We start from the raw sequence: 6,526 nt of genomic DNA on the forward strand, positions 1-6,526 counted from the left end.
ATCACACCACCTCTTCTTTGATTATTTTTCTGCCCCATTATGTTGTACTCTCCATGTAGTGTAGAGCAGGGGTTCTCAAACTTCTGTTTTGAGGCCCACCCATTCATACTTGTAACGAATCGGGGCCCATTAAAAAAGATCCCTGATTATCTTGGCTCATCTATTCTTTTAGAATCTAATAATCTACTGTAAAGTGTATTAATGGGATGCAACATCACTCCCTGTTACAGATGGGAGCCCAGGAATTAAATAAATGCAATAAAAACCAAACTGTTTTCAATTGTAGGTGTTGTATCTAAAATTGTATGGATGTGCCAGAAGCCAACATAAACCATGCGTGCAGGGCATTCTCAGTCAAAAGGGATTAATGATCCAAAAGTGGAGTCTGGTCCATTAACACAACAACTTATTGCCATGTTTGTGTACAGCAAACAAGCAAGTTATTAAAACCAAGAAGTACACTCAAAAGAAGTGGATATAGAAACCATTCAATGGGATTAGATCCTTACACGCTAACAAAGAAGGATTTTTCCTACCGGTATGAGTTGAAAATTATCCATCCATTGAGTTCCCCGACATCTCAAATTACCTGGTGCTGCAGACATTGTTCTACACGGACAAACAGATAAAATCCTGGAAGAGTATGGAGGAGTACAACTTTTTATATGTGGCTGGGTTAAAGATCTGGGGATCAGGACACTACAAGATAGACAGCGATAGACAGATCCAAGTGCAGGAAGAGTGTTTATTAGCAGGCATGATATTTACAAAAATGAAAGCAAAACAGAAAGCAGAATCATAAAGCAGAGTATTTAAACAGCGTTATAAACATGACCAGAATTAAATGTGACAATGATAATACTTCGCAAAGCCTCTGTGAAAACAGCGTCTGCATCTATGCGTGCTGATTGTAATCAAATCAGTATCAGTTGTTTCCAATAACGATTGGGTCCCAAGCTGCGTCAGACTCAAGTGCGCAAAGGCGTGACAGTCCAGTGCTGTGTGACCACAACTTTTAGCTCACGTGTATATCACCATGAACAACTGCCAAAATGCCTCATTTTCATCAGAGGTGGACAGCAACAAAGTACATTTACTTGAGTACTGTACTTAAGTACACTTTGAGTATCTGTACTTTACTTGAGTATTTTTTTTGGAAACTTATGACTTTAACTTCACTACATTTTCTATCAAGGTTCTCGTTACTCGTTACTATGAAGCAGCTTTGAAAGTGGATGTTTTTTCTTTTCTTTTCTAAAACGTGATTGGTTTTTTTCTCAGGTAACACTGAGACAGTCTATCAATAATCACTAGGGTCACGTCATGTCCATAGACTGTATAGAATCAAGTTCAATGATTTCTCAGCATCATTATTTAACACGATCAGTTGGTGGCTGAATGGAAGGAGGCAGTTCTTCTGAGGAATGCATACACTCATGGTCATACCCATGTTTGACCATGAGTCAAACCCATGTTTCAGTTTTCTGAAAGGATTAAAGATTCGTTTTGATTTAAATGTTTGCTGAAAATGAACCACATCACGGCCTACAAAAACTCACCATCCAACCTGCAGGAGCATATTGAGGTCTGTAAATGTTTTATTCCAAGAGAAAGCTTGCAATAAAGTTGTCTGTGCTTTTAGAGCTAGCGATAATGTTGCAATAGCTATGCAGTCTGGTTAGTCAAATGACTTTCTATGGATTTGCCCACCAAGTTGCCATTGCCTTGTCCATGGCTAACGTTAACACATAGCTAGTTAACTTAGACACTGTTAGTTAGCATGTAAAAACAGAGTTATGCTAACATGAATAATGTTGACTTATATGAAGTCCTTTCAGAAATATGTTTTAGCATAATCTTGGTAAATAGAATGTAGAAATCTCTCTTTTCTAGTAGCATTAGCTACCCAATACAATTTTGAGTTTGAAAAGAGTTTGCTAGCATGTCAGGTGGAGTTTCACTGACTAGCTAGCTTAACGTTAAACCACCATGATGACACAGCATGTGTTCATTTTGTGAATTCACATTTCTGTCTTTGGTAACGGCATTAGGTTTTGTGTTGTGGCAATAATATAACGATGCGTTGACAGAAAATGTACTTTTAATACTTAAGTATTTTTAAAAGCAAGTACTTCAGTACTTTAACTTAAGTAAAAATTTGACTGGACAACTTTCATTTGTATTGGAATAACATTTGATCAGTGGGATCTGTACTTTGACTTAAGTAATGAAGTTGGGTACTTTGTCTACCACTGATTTTCATTGATAACCCATTGCAAAGCATCACGAGCTGTAGTGTGACCGTAGCTTAATGAGGCGGACGTGACATCGGATGCGACGTCAAATGCAACCCAGCAACTGTACCCTACTATGAGTAAAAATTAGCTTCAACTTGGGAAAAAAAAAATCGCGGCCCAGTTGTTGAGAAACACTGGATAGGAATATACAGAGGTGGACAAAGTACCCAACTTCATTACTTAAGTCAAAGTACAGATACCACTAGATAAATGTTACTCTGATACAAGTGAAAGTTGTACAGTCAGATTTTTACTTAAGTTAAAGTACTGAAGTATTTGCTATTAAAACTACTTAAGTATTAAAAGTACATTTTCTATCAACGTATTGTTGTATTATTGCCACAACGCTTCCAAATACCTAATGCCTCTGAAGCAACCTACTGGATTTACTGACTAGCTTGTAGAACCTGTCGAGTAAACACCTTTAAACACAGATATCTACATTCTGTTTATTTGGCAAGATTATGCTAAAACATATTTCTGAAAGGATTTCAGATAAGTTAACGTTATTCATGTTTGGGTAACTGCGTTTTTACATGCTAACTAACAGTGTCCAAGTTAACTAGCTATGTGTTAACGTTAGCCATGGACAAAGCTGTGGCAACTTGGTGGGTAAATCCACAGAAAGTCATTTGACAAACCAGATAGCATAGCTATTGCAACGTTATTGCTAGCTCTAAAAGCACAGACAACTTCATTGCAAGCTTTCTCTTGGAATAAAATGTTTATAGCCCTCAAAATGCTTCTGCAGGTTGGACGGTGAGTTTTTGTAGATTGTGATGTGGTTCGTTTTCGGCAAACAAAACAAAATGAACCTTTAATCCTTTCGGAAAACTGAAACATGGGTTCTAATTATAGCCATGAGTGTGTGCATTCCCCAGAAGAACCGCCTCCTTCCATTCTGCAATCAACTGATCGTGTTCAAAAAAAGCTGATGAGAAATAATTGAACTTGATTCTATACAGTCTATGGACGTGACGTGACCCTAGTGATTATTGATAGACTGTCTCAGTGTCGCCTGTGAAAAAAAAATCATGTTTTAGAAAAGAAAAGAAAAAAACATCCACTTTCAAAGCTGCTTCATAGTAACGAGTAACGAGGACCTTGATAGAAATGTAGTGGAGTGAAAAGTACGATATTTATCTTTCAAATGTAGTGAAGTTAAAGTCATAAGTTGCTAAAAAAATTAATATTCAAGTAAAGTATAGATACTCAAGTAGATGTACTTCGTTACTGTCCACCTCTGGGAACATCCATTATCTGTAGCTGCTTTATCCTGTTCTACAGGGTCACAGGCAAGCTGGAGCCTATCCCAGCTGACTATGGGTAAGAGGCGGGGTACACCCTGGACAAGTCATCAGATCATTGCAGGGCCGACACATAGACACAAACAAACATTCACACCTACGGTCAATTTAGAGCCACCAATTAACCTAACCTGCATGCCTTTGGACTGTGGAGGAAACCCACACAGACAGAACATGCAAACTCCGCATAGAAAGGCCCTCGCCGGCCACTGGGCTCGAACCCAGGACCTTCTTGCTGTAAGGCGACAGTGCTAACCACTACACCAGTCCTCCTCTGGGAATATCCATCCATCCATCCATCCATTATCTGCAGCCACTTATACAGGATCCTACAGGATCCTGCAGGATCGCAGGCAAGCTGGAGCCTATCCCACCTGACTACGGGCGAAAGGCGGGGTACACCCTGGACAAGTCGCCAGGTCATCGCAGGGTTGACACAGAGACACAAACAACCATTCACACTCACATTCACACCTATGGTCAATTTAGAGTCACCAGTTAACCTAACCTGCATGTCTTTGGACTGTGGGGGAAACCGGAGCACCCGGAGGAAACCCACGCGGACACGGGGAGAACATGCAAACTCCACACAGAAAGGCCCTCGCCTGGCTCGAACCCAGGACCTTCTTGCTGTGAGGCGACAGTGCTAACCACTACACCCGCTCCCCTCTGGGAATATACGGTTAGGTCCATAAATATTTGGACAGAGACAACATTTTTCTAATTTTGGTTTTGTACATTACCACAATGAATTTTGAACAAAACAATTCAGATGCAGTTGAAGTTCAGACTTTCAGCTTTAATTCAGTGGGTTGAACAAAATGATTGCATACAAATGTGAGGAACTAAAGCATTTTTTAAACACAATCCCTTCATTTCAGGGGCTCAAAAGTAATTGGACAAATTAAATAATTGTAAATAAAATGTTCATTTCTAATACTTGGTTGAAAACCCTTTGTTGGCAATGACTGAGTAGAGGGGACAGGGCCTTTGCTGTCATTGGCCCTAAACTCTGGAATGAGCTCCCTCTTCACATCCGCCTGGCCCCCTCCTTGTCTGATTTTAAAACCTACCTTAAAACACATTTCTATGCACAGGCTTTTAACTCTATAAGACCTTAGTCTCGTCTGTTTTAATATACCTAGGGCTTTTGAGGTTTTATTTTATCTATCTATGTCTGAAATCCCGCTTTTAACCCATCTTTTATTGGCAAAATTGTCACTTTGTTTTATTCTTTTAATATATTTATATTCCATCTACTGTAAATAGCCCCCCTCTTGTGCTGGTATTTTATTATTGTTCTCCTATGTGTTTTATGGTTGTTCTTAAGTCCTGTGTGTCTTTCAAGTCTTGCGTGTTTAGGGCCTTTTGTTAGCACTTTGGTCAACTGCCCTGTTGTTGTTTTTTAAAGTGCTTTATAAATAAACTTTGACTTGACTTGACTTGAATGACTGCCTGAAGTCTTGAACTCATGGACATCACCAGACGCTGTGTTTCCTCCTTTTTAATGCTCTGCCAGGCCTTTACTGCAGCGGTTTCCACTTGCTGTTTGTTTGTGGGCCTTTCTGTCTGAAGTTTAGTCTTTAACAAGTGAAATGCATGCTCAATTGGGTTGAGATCAGGTGACTGACTTGGCCATTCAAGAATATTCCACTTCTTTGCTTTAATAAACTCCTGGGTTGCTTTGGCTTTATGTTTTGGGTCATTGTCCATCTGTATTATGAAATGCCGACCAATCAGTTTGGCTGCATTTGGCTGGATTTGAGCACACAGTATGTCTCTGAATACCTCAGAATTCATCTGGCTGCTTCTGTCCTGTGTCACATCATCAATAAACACTAGTGACCCAGTGCCACTGGCAGCCATGCATGCCCAAGCCATCACACTGCCTCTGCCGTGTTTTACAGATGATGTGGTATGCTTTGGATCATGAGCTGTACCACGCCTTCACCAAACTTTTTTTTTCTTTCCATCATTCTGGTCGAGGTTGATCTTGGTTTCATCTGTCCAAAGAATGTTCTTCCAGAACTGTGCTGGCTTTTTTAGATGTTTTTTAGCAAAGTCCAATCTAGCCTTTTTATTCTTAAGGCTTATGAGTGTCTTGCACCGTGCAGTGAACCCTCTGTATTTACTTTCATGCAGTCTTCTCTTTATGGTAGATTTGGATATTGATACGCCTACCTCCTGGAGAGTGTTGTTCACTTGGTTGGCTGTTGTGAAGGGGTTTCTCTTCACCATGGAAATTATTCTGCGATCATCCACCACTGTTGTCTTCTGTGGGCATCCAGGTCTTTTTGCATTGATGAGTTCACCAGTGCTTTCTTTCTTTCTCAGGATGTACCAAACTGTAGATTTTGCCACTCCTAATATTGTAGCAATTTCTCGGATGGTTTTTTTTTCTGTTTTCGCAGCTTAAGGATGGCTTGTTTCACCTGCATGGAGAGCTCCTTTGATCGCATGTTTTCTTCACAGCAAAATCTTCCAAATGCAAGCACCACACCTCAAATCAACTCCAGGCCTTTTATCTGCTTAATTGAGAATGACATAACGAAGGAATTGCCCACACCTGCCCATGAAATAGCCTTTGAGTCAGTTGTCCAAGTACTTTTGGTCCCTTTAAAAACAGGGTGGCACATGTTAAGGAGCTGAAACTCCTAAACCCTTCATCCAATTTTAATGTGGATACCCTCAAATGAAAGCTGAAAGTCTGGACTTTATGTCCATTATATAACTATAACTTGAATATGTTTCAGTAAACAGGTAAAAAAAAAGAAAATTTGTGTCAGTGTCCAAATATATATGGACCTAACTATATAGCATACAATATAGTGTCCTCCTCATATACAGAGTAGTGAGCTTGTGGCTTGACTGAACTTTTATTGTGAAATGAAACAGGCGGATGTTTCCTCAGGGACGCGGTAG

The sequence above is a fragment of the Neoarius graeffei genome, chromosome 4, assembly GCF_027579695.1.
Source record: "Neoarius graeffei isolate fNeoGra1 chromosome 4, fNeoGra1.pri, whole genome shotgun sequence".
Classification (NCBI taxonomy): Eukaryota; Metazoa; Chordata; class Actinopteri; order Siluriformes; family Ariidae; genus Neoarius; species Neoarius graeffei.